Consider the following 12,658-nt stretch of genomic DNA (forward strand, 5'->3'; position numbering starts at 1 on the left):
GCAGACGGACGGGACAGTACAGCTCCAGAAGACGCCGGCCAGGATACAAAGGTAAGTGGGACTCAGAGCTGGCTGGGGTGACTAATTAGACCCCTGGCTACATAGTAGGGATACCAGCACCCCCCGATCTCGCAGCGGAGGGTGCCGGGGATCCCTACAAGATCGGGCAACCCGTTGTTTGCCGTGATCATGTTTGATCACGGCAATCAACGGGTTAAAACCCAAAATCAGCACTCATGTCTGATGGAGGGGGATGGAGCAGGATGTTAGGTGTCAGATACAACTAACATCCGCTCCAAGAACGCCCGCACTGCGCTGCGGGAATTGTTTACATCCATGACGTACTATTACTTCATGGGTCGTTAAGTACCAGACATCCATGAAGTAATAGTACGTCATGGGTCGCTAAGGGGTTAAAGTGAATGTGTTCTAAAAAAAAAAAAAAAATGAAAATAAACGTAGATTAGTTGCTAAAAGCAGAAACTAAACAAAAAATTCTATGCACCAAACCTCCTAAAAATAAGAGTTCAAAATGCGCAGAGTTCATACATATCACTAAGGCCTACACCCGCATGCACGTGTCTTCAGAAAATCACCAGAACTGGAAGGAACAAAAATCTGCTTTGAAGCTGGAAATGTTATAAAAGTATCATCCTATAAAATGTAGCGAATACACACCATGGAAAACAAGTGAACCCCTAAACCCTATATATTTTTTGAAAGTATACAACCTGAAGATACATATTTCTCAATGGGCCATCAATAGCCATATCCACCTTCATGCAACTTTGTGACAAACACAAATAATTTTTTGAAAAAATGCACTAAAACACATATTTGCACCTAAAACTCATTCAATCTTACATTCACATACAAAATACATTTAAACTAATAGCATAAGGTGTAGACAATGTATATATACTATAGCTACTGCAAACATCAACTACAACAAGAGCTCGGACTCCCAAAAACACTAATACAGAAGACAGGCAAGATTTTGCTGTTATTCACTAATGTGTTAAAAAGCTATACTGCAACTAGCAAACTGTGACTGTGACACCAAAATCTAAATTTTTTGAGATTGCACAGCATAGCGTGTATAAAACCACAATTTTATAATTTATATATACAGCCACCTTCATGCAACTTTGCAGCAAACAGAGATTGCAAGCAAAAATTGCACAGAAATTCAAATTTGCCACTAAAGCGTGGCTCAAGCAATCCCATTATGCAAACAAAATGTACATTCAGTTTTGAAGATCGAGAGACTGAAATTCTTGCCCATTCTTCCTTGTAAAAAAAGGTGGAGCTCAGTGAGGTTGGATGGAAAGCGTTTGTGAACAGCAGTTTTCAGCTCTTTCCACAGATTCTCGATTGGATTCAGGTCTGGACTTTGACTTGGCCATTCTAACACCTGGATACGTTTATTTGTGAACCATTCCATTGTAGATTTTGCTTTATGTTTTGAATCATTGTCTTATTGGAAGATAAATCTACGTCCGAGTCTCAGGTCTTTTGCAGACTCCAACAGGTTTTCTTCCAGAATGGTCCTGTATTTAGCTCCATCCATCTTCCCATCAAATTTAACCATCTTCCCTGTCCCTGCTGAAGAAAACCAGGCCCAAACCATGATTCTGCCACCACCATGTTTGTCAGTGGGGATGTGTGTTCAAGGTGATGAGCTGTGTTGCTTTTACGGCAAACGTATCATTTTGCATTGTGGCCAAAAAGTTTATTACCGTATATATAGTCAATTTATTTATGGTTAACATGTCATACAAATATTTTTCCAATTGTTGTATGTGATCTGTTAGTACTACTGTTTATACTGACTTCTGCCGTTATTGCACTGTGTGTTTATAGCCCACTATGAGATCATTATATTTGGCACTCACAGGGTTGAGTCTTTAATTGCTCTGTGTGGTTTGGCTAGTAGTTATATGGGTTCCTTGCTGTATGTCATTTGAGCTATGCGTAAGGGACGAGAAATGAGATCTCGAAACGCGTAAGCTTTTTTGGTCTGTTTTGCATCCTGGATCCATCATGTAGTTTTAATGTGGATTTAGTAAAAGTTACTTTTTAGAATGAAAAAAATTTGGGGGGGCATGCTGGATGTTTTTATGAACTTTGCCTCTTCCATAAAGGCCAGATTTGTGCAGTGTATGACTGATTGTTGTCCTATGGATAGACTCTCCCACCTCAGCTGTAGAGCTCTGCTGTTCATCCAGAGTGATCATGGACCTCTTGGCTGCATCTCCGATCAGTCTTCTCCTTGTTTGAGATGAAAGTTTAGAGGGACAGCCGGGTCTTGGTAGATTTGCAGTGGTCTGATATTCCTTACATTTCAATATGATTGCTTGCACGGTGCTCCTTGGGATGTTTAAAGCTGGATTTGGATACAAAAAGATTTCCCAAGCTTTAAAGTTCTCCACAACAGTATCTCGGACCTGCCTGGTGTGTTCCTTGGTCTTTATGATGCTCTCTGCGCTTTAAACAGAACCCTGAGACTATCACAGAGCAGGTGATTTATACGGAGACTTGATTACACACAGGTGGATTCTATTTATCATCATCAGTCATTTAGGATAACACTGGATCATTCAGAGATCCTCACTGAGCTGAACTGAATGGAGTGAGTTTGTTGCACAGAAAGTAAAGGGGCCAAATAATATTGCACGCCCCACTTTTCAGTTTTTTATTTGTTAAAAAAGTTTAAAATATCCAATAAATTTTGTTACACTTCACAATTGTGTCCCACTTGTTGTTGATTCTTCCCCACAACATTCAAATTTGATATCTTTATGTTTGAAGCCTGAAATGTGGCAAAAGGTTGAAAAAATTAAGGGGGCCGAATACTTTCTCAAGGCACTGTATACAGTATATATATTTACAGGGGTGGGTGTTAAAGAAATGCCATAATCGCAGAAATGCGCCAACCCATTTTTTGCATGAAAATTACATAGGACTTTGCATAAAAATGTTATTTTTCATCCCCCTATAAAAATTTTAGCAACTTATACATTCATTTCTAGTGATAATCGTTATTACTATTATTTTAGTGTGTAGCGGATATCACTAGAAACGTATTTTATTGTAGAAAGCTCAGGTATGGACAGGACTGGGATTGGGAGAAAACTTATTCATGCAAACTTTATTCATGACTTTGTGTTGAGGGAGAACCCCCGCCAGAGTACGGGTCACTTACAGTGGTCAGTCACCTGCTCCAAATTAATCATGCATGTGCGCGCTGAATAGAATTAATTCTGACAAGTATATCAGGGTTAATCCCAGTCCATGCAATGAGCGTGATGCCTATTCACACAGAACTGAGGTTTATTGAGAAAAGCACAAATCTTATACAGGAATGCAAGAAAGATAAGATAATGGCAGGCTGTAAGCATATACACTCACCGGCCACTTTATTAGGTACACCATGCTAGTAACGGGTTGGACCCCCTTTTGCCTTCAGAACTGCCTCAATTCTTCGTGGCATAGATTCAACAAGGTGCTGGAAGCATTCCTCAGAGATTTTGGTCCATATTGACATGCTGGCATCACACAGTTGCCGCAGATTTGTCGGCTGCACATCCATGATGCGAATCTCCCGTTCCACCACATCCCAAAGATGCTCTATTGGATTGAGATCTGGTGACTGTGGAGGCCATTGGAGTACAGTGAACTCATTGTCATGTTCAAGAAACCAGTCTGAGATGATTCCAGCTTTATGACATGGCGCATTATCCTGCTGAAAGTAGCCATCAGATGTTGGGTACATTGTGGTCATAAAGGGATGGACATGGTCAGCAACAATACTCAGGTAGGCTTTGGCGTTGCAATGATGCTCAATTGGTACCAAGGGGCCCAAAGAGTGCCAAGAAAATATTCCCCACACCATGACACCACCACCACCAGCCTGAACCGTTGATACAAGGCAGGATGGATCCATGCTTTCATGTTGTTGACGCCAAATTCTGACCCTACCATCCGAATGTCGCAGCAGAAATCGAGACTCATCAGACCAGGCAACGTTTTTCCAATCTTCAATTGTCCAATTTCGATGAGCTTGTGCAAATTGTAGCCTCAGTTTCCTGTTCTTAGCTGAAAGGAGTGGCACCCGGTGTGGTCTTCTGCTGCTGTAGCCCATCTGCCTCAAAGTTCGACGTACTGTGCGTTCAGAGATGCTCTTCTGGCTACCTTGGTTGTAACGGGTGGCTATTTGAGTCACTGTTGCCTTTCTATCAGCTCGAACCAGTCTGGCCATTCTCCTCTGACCTCTGGCATCAACAACGCATTTCCGCCCACAGAACTGCCGCTCACTGGATGTTTTTTCTTTTTCGGACCATTCTCTGTAAACCTTAGAGATGGTTGTGCGTGAAAATCCCAGTAGATCAGCAGTTTCTGAAATACTCAGACCAGCCCTTCTGGCACCAACAACCATGCCACGTTCAAAGGCACTCAAATCACCTTTCTTCCCCATACTGATGCTCGGTTTGAACTGCAGGAGATTGTCTTGACCATGTCTACATGCCTAAATGCACTGAGTTGCCGCCAAGTGATTGGCTGATTAGAAATTAAGTGTTAACGAGCAGTTGGACAGGTGTACCTAATAAAGTGGCCGGTGAGTGTACGTCTTGTATCCGAATACACTGGCGGTCAGTCATTGGCTCTTGAATTTTCAACATCTCCTCCAGTTTCGATTCCCAGGAAAATGATATTGTCTTTCTTGTAAACCACATGACAATCGTGTGCGTCAGCATCTGGGCGCGGTACTGGATACAGGTGCCATCTTAATGTGTATAAGGTATAATAAGCTTGCATAGAGAAAAATATAATTTCTTAAGCAGTATAAGAGATATATAAAAACAGGAATATATGGGTTTACCTTCACAATCCCCCCTAAATTATATTTTTCTCTTCCTAATACTGTTGTTGACTAAGTTGACCTTTGCAGCTGTCCCATGGTGGGGAGGGGTAACCTGGAGACTTCACTTGACTACTGGAGCCAATGTTCCTAACAAACACCAACTCCTTTCATCAAGACTTATCACACCATGGGAGTCTGCCAATCCCTAAACCTGTCCCTAAATCAATCCTTGACGTGAAATGAAATTGTTCTTCTGAGAACTTGGGGGTTTTACCACAGGCATATCTATCTCAGTCATCTGGAGTAATGAGTCTCCTTCTCCAGTGGAGATAACCATCTCTATGCTAGCAACCTTCAACATCAATCTCTTGTAAATGGGAACACAACAACACAGAGCAATCAGTCCCAGGACCAATAGTCCCATCATCACCATACCCAGGGTAATAAAGAATTGCTTCCAACCTCCGGCCCATTCTGTCATCCAGTTAGCCCATGAGGTGTCAACTCCAGTATTTCTCTTTAATTCTCCAGCTAGTCCCTTTATCTTGTTTAGGGCCACCGTAATTTTACCATCCACCCCGGTATTTTCCGGAATGTAAGTACAACATTCTTCACCGATCATGGAGCAAACTCCTCCTCTTTCTGCTGTGATCATGTCAATGGCTAATCTGTTCTGAAGGGTCATTCTAGTGTTGGGACCTAGTTCCTCAATTATCCCCTGGAAGGCATCTCGGCTGTAGTTGACAAATCTCTGCTGATTGTAACACAGGTAGTTAATCCAGTCAGTGTTTTTGTTAACCTGCACTTGAGGGATTATTGAAGCAAATCCTGCAGCAATCTGATCTTGGGCTTTAAACTGATCAGGGACCCCCCTTGGCACTCCAATGGAACCTTTCAACAGGGCTGATCTTTTCTCCCTTGTTGGTGTCTGCGACTTAGAACCCTGATCTCCTTCTTCTGGGTCCCAAGGGGTTATCCTGAAAGGCATCACTACTTTCACCAATGTGCACTGACCTCTCCAGGTTTGTGGTAGTTTGTTTCTGAGTCTACCATCCCCACACAACCAAAATATATCAAACAGGGCTCGGGTGAGGTTTTGGAGATAAGAGGAGGGGATGGATGAATTTTTCTTACAAAAATCTGGACCAAAGATTCCCAGCCCAGTCCCTGCTGCCCCATTGGCTGTAAAACAGGTATAATTACCATCATGGACATATATCTCCCCTGGGGGTCTCACCCTCAGATGACTAGTGACTAGGGGAAGGTATTCTGGGCATCTATTATCAGATTGGTTCCTCATTAAGTTCAGTAAGCAATCAGTAGAGTTCCCTTCAGGTAGCTCAAAAGGAATGGTGGTCAAGTGCACATTGGCTGCTGCACATGCCAGGCAACTGACGGTGATGTTTGCTGCTCTGACTGTATACCTGACCCATTCCACCCCACAGATTCTTCCTAGGGCTGGTTTGGGTTTCAATGGAAAATGCATCTTGCCAGGTTAGGCCTGGGATGGGAATCACCTCCTGGACAAGCTGGTCCTGTTTTTGGGTATCCATTTTTGGGGCTTCAGTAGGCCTGGATGCGATATCTTTGAGTTCTATCACTCCCAGCCTTCCAGCTAAAATTCCCCCATACATACCCAGGACATATTTCCCAACATCCCCTGAGGATGGGTTCTCTATGTTTAGATATAAAGGGAGACAGATCTTTGGCTTATTGTCTTTGCAATGTGCTGGGTTCCACACCCCTTTGGTCAGTGTCATTCGACTTATCAGGGACTTCCCATTCTTGTCTTTCTTATCTAGACCCTCTTGGGGACGGTAGGCCCAATCTGCCCCCGTGTTCCAACCCACATCAGACCAGTAATAACAGTTCTCATTACCAGGTCGGGTGACACACAAGTAAGCTTGACCTCCCCCCCCTTGTCTGTACATTGGGTCATAGTAGAAATTTAGGCATTCAACCACATTACAGAAATCAAACTGGTAGGTGACTACAGGGGCCGTGGTATTTATCCAAAAAAGTGTACTGGGAAGACTGAGTACTGCTGGAGTCAAGATACTCAGTACTATAAAAAGGATATGCATTATTCTGCTTCGAGTGAAGATCTCTTGCAGTGAGAAGCGTGGATCCAGAGGTCTTTCCCTTCAAGCTTCACAGCAGTGGGAGTGATCAGCAGGACTCGATAGGGACCCTCAAATCTTGGTTCCAAACAGTCTTTTCTGACGTGCTTCTTCAGGTATACACTATCCCCTGGCTTGAAGGGATGCACCGTGTCACCTGTGGACTCTGGAAAAGAAGCAGAGACTAGAGAGCGGGAGTTAGACAATTCTTGAGCAAGAGAAATCACAAACTGCACAAGCTTATCCTGTCCTTTCTGCAACTCTTGAGTCTCTATCTCAGCTATCTTAGGTGGGGAACCAAACAGAATCTCATAGGGAGTGAGCCCATGCTTAGACTGTGGGGTATGTCTGACATGATACAGAGCTATGGGCAGCAACTCTGGCCAGGGAAGAGGGCTGTCCTGGCTCATCTTGAGAAGTTTTGTCTTGAGAGTACCATTCATCCTTTCAACCTTCCCTGAACTTTGTGGATGGTAAGGTGTATGGAGACCTTGGTGGGCACCCAGCATGAACCATAGTTCTGAAAACACTGAGGCTGCAAAAGCTGGACCTTGATCACTTTTGATGACCTCTGGGATACCAAATCTGCAGGCATCAATCAGCATCCTTTTTGCGGTTGTCTTGGCCGTCATATTTTTCACTGGGTATGCCTCCGGCCATCCTGAAAACATGTCCACTACGACCAGCACGTATTCATATCCTCCAGCCGGAGGCATGTGAATATGGTCAACTTGGATCCTTTGCCATGGGTAGTCTGGCTTGGCAAGGTGTTGGGTAGGAACAGGCTGAGTGCTGCTTGGATTGCAAGTTTGACAGACTTGACAGGCTTGGTTGTAGGCAGTCAGGGTAGTGCTGATTCCAGGCGCGTGGTAGTGTTTTCTCACAAAGGCTAGAGCCTGGTTCTTCCCTCTGTGTGTCATTCCATGTGCCTAAGCAGCTACAGCTGGATACATGCGCCTAGGGAGACAGTAGACGCTGTTCAGTTTCCATAACTGAGTATCCTTTTCCATTTCTGCTCCATCTTTCTTCCATTGTCTCCTTTCATCTGGTGGTGTTTGTGCTTGTTCCTGTTGTAGCTTCTGGAGGGATATTTTGACTGCAGCTGGTGTCTCTAGTTCTTTTCCAGGGGGATCTTCATCCCCCTCTTTTCTTTTCTGTGCTCTAGTGGTCACCATTGCTACTTCTGCCCCTCCAGGTTTCCACTGGAGCTCCTGGTTCTGCCACTTGACTGCCACAGGTTCCAGTGCAGCTTGTTTTGCAGCTTGATCTGCAAGATGATTTCCTCTGGCTTCTCTGCTGTTGATCTTCCCATGAGCCTTCACTTTGAGTACTGCTACCTTCAGTGGTTTGGTCATGGCTTCCATCACCCCTCGGACTAATGCAGCATGCTTCACAGGAGTTCCCGAAGCAGTGATAAAGCCTCTATTCTTCCAGATGATTCCAAAGTCATGAGCAATCCCATAGGCATATCGAGAATCAGTCCTTATGTTCACTGTCTTCCCTTCTGCCATTTCCAGGGCGGTTTGCAAGGCAATCAACTCAGCTTCTTGAGTTGATCTGCTGGCTGGCAAGGCTTCTGCTACCAGAACTTGGTCTTCAGTTGTCACTGCAAATCCTGTGTGGAATTTTCCACCACCATCTGCATATCTTGATCCATCAGTCCATAGTTCCAGGTCTGCATTTGGAATTTCCGAGGTGGCCATATTTTCTGGCTCTGCTGTTTCTTCTTCAAGGGTTGCCAAACAGTTGTGTTCACCATTCTCATCAGGTTCCAAAGTGTAAGGTCTGGCTACATCAGGATCCATTCCTCTTGTCTCCCCCCTTGGAACCTGTGGCAGGAGGGTGGCAGGGTTAAGGGTAGTACAACGCTTGAAGGAAACATGGCTGGGGACCACAAGGGAGAGCTGCAGTCGAAGATGACGTTGTTGGGTGAGGTGTCGAGGTAGGGTGAGTGTGAGGATAGCAGCCAGGTCATGAGGAGCTTGAATCACCAGGTCATGGCCCAGGACAATGTCAGCCACTTTATCCAATAGTCTTTGTGCAGCATGGACAACCCGGAGGCAGGAAGGTGAGGTCCTGGCAACAGGGTCAAGGCGGCAAGAGTAATAACCAAGAGGGCGCTGCCTTCCACCATGCTCTTGGGTAAGGACTCCAGAAGCATGTCCCTTGAATTCAGACACATATAAGTTGAAGATCTTGGTGTAGTCTGGAAGGCCCAACGCAGGTGCTTGGACTATGGCATTCTTCAAAAAGAGGAAACAACCCATGTAAGTCTGGTGAGTAAGGGGGTCACAGATTTCATCTGGGTCAGGAGGAGGGAACGGGCTGCACTTGAGAGTCTCATAGAGAGGCTGCATGTACTCTGAAGCATCTGGAATCCATTGTCGACAATAGGTGACTAGTCCCAGGAAAATTTGCATCTTAGCAGTTGTGGTGGGATACGGTATGGACCAGATGTGTTGTTTCCTCTCATCCGTGAGATGCTTGACCCCTTGTGAAACACAATGTCCCAGAAATACAACTTTTGGAAGGCACCACTGGACTTTAGCCTTTGAGACTTTGCAGTTGATGATGGAGAGATGTTGCAGTAGGGAGATTGACAAATTTTCCATTTCAGGGTAGGTTAAGGGACCACACAAAAGAAGGTCATCCACATATTGGAGCAGGGTGGCCTGAGGGTGCATTGCAGTCCAAGGTGAAAGACAAAGTTTCAAAGCTTGGGTGAACTGATTAGGACTGTTTTGCGCTCCTTGTGGAGTTCTGGTCCATGTGAGTTGGGACCCTTGAAAGGTGAAGGCAAAAAGTAGCTGTGAGTTTTCATGTAGTGGGACACTGAAGTATGCGTTTGCTAAGTCGATTACCGTAAACAAACACGCATCTTGAGGGACCCCACTGAGCAAGGTGTTTGGGTTGGGTACCACAGGAGTCTCAAGTATAGTGACAGCATTCACAGCTCTGAGATCTTGTACTAGGCGGTATCTGTCAGGTTGGCCTTTGGCCGTTTTCTTCTTGACTGGGAACAAGGGCGTATTGCAGGGCGATGTGCAGACTTTGAGGACCCCAATGGACAGATATGCTGCAATCTGCTCTCCAAGGCTAGCTTCTTGGGCCTGTTTGAGTGGATACTGTGGAACACGAGGGAAGGGGACACCTTCCTTTAAATGTACCATTACAGGAGGCACAGGGAGTAGCCCCACATCGTCAGGACTGGTAGACCACAGGGTAGTGGGAAGACTCTCAAGAACATACTGAGGAATTCCAGAATCTGGGTTATGTTCCTCCTGGAGAATCATCAACGGCAGAGCCTTTAGGACGCAGACTCCTGTGGTGGGGTCATCATCATCCGGACGCTTGAGTCTGAGTTGCATACCATCAGTATCATAGGTAATCTGTGCTCGAAGTTTCTTCAGTAAGTCTGAGCCTAGTAAGTTCAGTGGGCACGTGTCTGAGACAAGAAATCTGGCGGTGACATCTGGGAAAGGACCCAAGGGGACTGGGACTGTTAGCCTGTTTTTCTGGCGTTTGCCTTCAAGTCCTATACAGGACATCCAATCATCAGAGAGTTCAACTGTAAGAGGCAACTTGGACTTGTGAATAACAGAAGTGGACGCCCCTGAATCCACCAAGAAGTCCATAGGCACATCAGCCACGTTCAAAGTAACTTTGCCACAAGTGGGAGATGAGCCCACAACAGCCATGGCGGGCCCAGGTTGTCCTCCCCGTCACTGGCGAGGCCAGCCAACTTGGTTGACAGGTCCAGTGGGCACATCGTTTCCACGGTATCCGATGTTCCTGGGTCTTTGGGGGCACTGTCTCCTTAGGTGGCCGAGCTGTCCACACTCCCAACAAGAGCGGAGTGGTCTTGGTCCATTAGGGATTCCCCTAAATTGTTGCATCTGCGTAGGCTGAAGTAGTTGAGGTAGTTGAGGTAGTTGAGGTAGTTGATGTAGTTGAGGTAGTTGATATTGGCCATAAATCTGATAAGGATTGACTGGAGGGGGATACGGGCCAATAAGAGGGGCCTGCTGGGCCAGGGCCTGTTGTGGGGGTACCTGACCAGTGGGAGCTGATGTGGGGACCGCAGGAAGAACAGGGCATAAAATGGAATCATCTGCATCAGCATCATTTTCTTCCTGCACCATGAGGGCCGCAGCTTTCCTTTTGGCTTTCTCAGGCCCTTCTTTGGTCATGGATCGGGCAAACCCCTTGGCCACTGTCACAGCATCTTGAATGGTACCACTTACACAATCAGGTCGGATGGCAAGAACCCTGTCTTTCAGTGGTTCCCGGAGGCCTTCCACAAAGGCTTTGGTAAGGAGTAATCTGTGTGCCTTGGCCTGGTGTGAGAATCCCAAATCATCGAACATTTGATTAAGTCTGGAGGAAAATTGGTCAACTGTCTCTTGGGGGCCCTGTACCACATCTTGCAGTGACCCTTGTTGTTCAGTGAGAGCTTCCTGTGCCCACAACTTCAGTTGCTGACAGTAAGACTGCCCTGAGGCAAAGGTATCAGTTGCTGGTGATTGGCTGGCATCAAAGGCTGAGGCCATCAGTGGAAGGAAGCTGTCAGAGGCCTTGATGTCAGTTAGGGCCTGCAGATCTTGCCAGGTGGCTGCATATGTCTTCTGAATTTGACACATGCGTCTATAAAAGGGCATAGGTTGTTTTTCAGGGTCAGGCATGGTGGCCACTAAGGTAGATACCTGTTGAGGAGTAAATTTAACATATCTCAGTTCTCCTTTCTCCGGGGGTGGCAGTGGATTTGGTGACTGGAGATAAGATTCCATGTCGGGATTAGTCTGTGACTCCTTCAGAGGTTGATTGGGTGGCGTACTCACCATGAGTGGTGGAAACGCCAGAGAGGGGGTATCAGACCTCTCGGGCTTGACTGTGGGATTCTCCTTCAAACATGCTTCTAGTAGTGGCAACTTGTCTGGGTCATCAGTGACCACCCGGATATCATTGAGTTGTGTATTTTGGGTAGCGATAAAGGTCTTGATAGTATCCATGAGGATCGGTATTGCCCTCTGGGCCGGGAATTTAAACAAACCGGTGGATATCAGTGGAAAGATGACAGATTGGATACCCCGTTGGTTGCAGGATGTGGAGGACAGGTAATCAAGTACATTCCAAACAACTGTCTGTAATAACTTCTCGCATTCATGAGCCCGACTTGAGTCATAACAGGGGCCCACTGCATGCACAATCAGAACATTTGGAAGGTTTCCAGGGTCAGTAACAGCTATCCCACCAGTAGGGACTGAACCCTGTTCGACTATCAGATCACAGTCTCTTTGAAGACTTGGGCCGGCTGCCAGGGACAGTGTTCTAGCTAGGCCTCCCGTATGCTTCAGCTGTTCATTGGCAGGATTCACAATGACATCAGCAGTGGTGGTGGTAATATCCCCTAATCCCACGGTCAAGACAATCTGGCGGCCAGTGTTCCCTACATAGCTCTTGCAGGTTTTGTTGCTCCATTGCTCAGCGGGCCGGAGCAGGGCTGCTGGAGGCCTAGCTGATCTTTTCATGATCTTTTCCAGTTGAACTGGAGTGGCTGGTGTAACAACCGGAGGAGGAGGTGGAGGAGAAGGAGGTGGAGAAGGAGGAGGAGGAGGAGGAGGAGGAGGCTTTGAGGACCTGCGCTTAGGGTTGGTTTGCGGAAGGAGGATCAGTG

Source organism: Leptodactylus fuscus, chromosome 2 (genome assembly GCF_031893055.1).
Source record: "Leptodactylus fuscus isolate aLepFus1 chromosome 2, aLepFus1.hap2, whole genome shotgun sequence".
NCBI lineage: Eukaryota > Metazoa > Chordata > Amphibia > Anura > Leptodactylidae > Leptodactylus > Leptodactylus fuscus.